Source organism: Octodon degus, unplaced genomic scaffold, assembly GCF_000260255.1.
Source record: "Octodon degus isolate 3935 unplaced genomic scaffold, OctDeg1.0 scaffold00104, whole genome shotgun sequence".
Lineage (NCBI taxonomy): Eukaryota > Metazoa > Chordata > Mammalia > Rodentia > Octodontidae > Octodon > Octodon degus.
This window is the reverse complement of record NW_004524680.1, coordinates 2760675-2761977: the sequence shown is the minus strand read 5'-3', so window position 1 is coordinate 2761977 and position 1303 is coordinate 2760675.

Genomic DNA, 1303 nt, shown 5'->3' with positions numbered 1-1303 from the left:
AACCAGGGTCCCTGTGCTTTCCCAAGCCTGTTCCAAGTAGGTGCTTTAGACCACTGAGCCATCTCACCAGCCCCCCCAGCAGGTTCTTTTAAAAGCACAATTACAATTTCAGCCATAACAGTCCTGTTTAAAGAAGGAAGCAATGTTTAGAACTTAACCACTGTTTTCTAGTTCTTTGAAAGAGACTGAGGACAAATATCAAAGAGTGAGTTGGAAGCAGTTGGAATGCTTCTCAGCCTGCAAAAGAGATTACCTGCAGAGGTTGGTAAAATGGCTCAGGAAAAAAAATGGCTCGGAGAGAAATCCTGCCTTGGGCTCTAGGGCATAGATGTCTCCAAGATATTTCTGTTATCTGCCTAAGCACTTAGACAACCTTCCTTAGCAGTAAAACAAGGCTGCCCTCTTTGAAGTTCATTCTAAAATTTCTACATCCCTGAAGCTCACACGCCAAACTTACCCACGTCACCTAGCCACCGCAATTCACATGTTGGTAAAGGCACATCTGTCAGTCTTCTATACACACATGAAAGAAAAAAATAGCTGACTAAAGTCTTTCTTACTCTTGGTTAACATATGCAAGGCACAAATGTAAGTCACTCCTATGATAGCTATTTTTTTCTGGTAAAGACAAACAGTTGCAAGCTGCCTCAGTCTGATTTCTGGAGGAAGGAACAGTTTAGCAATGCAGTGGTTCTAACGTAAGTCCCAGCAAGTTAGAGAAAAAGTTAGGTATTGAACTTACTATCAAAGGTACCTATAGCTCAACTCTCAGGGAAGCCTGTAAGGAAAGGATCTAACATGTCATCTCTGGTCACTCTGGGACGGAGGATGCCGGGAGATGAGGGAGTTACCACCTCTCCTGACTGAGGACTGCAGGTGGGAGGGAACACTAGGTAAGTAGAGGTTCTTTTGCTGGTTGCCTAGTTGGGCTATCAGGACTCAGATAACACTGAGGGACCTTTGGGTATCTGCCAGAGAACAGCCCTGGCTATGATCCCTCATGTCTTCTCAGTTTTCATTTTTTCACACAACCAGAGATCTATCTCCAGAAAGAATCCAGCTGCCTGTCTGGTCAGTATTTTACTGGCCATTGACTTCAGTGTGGATTCACCAGAAGATGCTGGGGAAATCTGTCCTCTGATTTAAAAGCTTCTCTAAGATCAGGGGCTGGAGAGATGGTTCAGTGGTCTAAAGCACCTACCTGGAACAAGCTTGGCAAAGCACAGGGACCACGGTTCGATCCCCCAGCACCACATCCCAGCCAGCCCCGCCCCCTGGTGGGCTGAGCTGGCCACACACACAA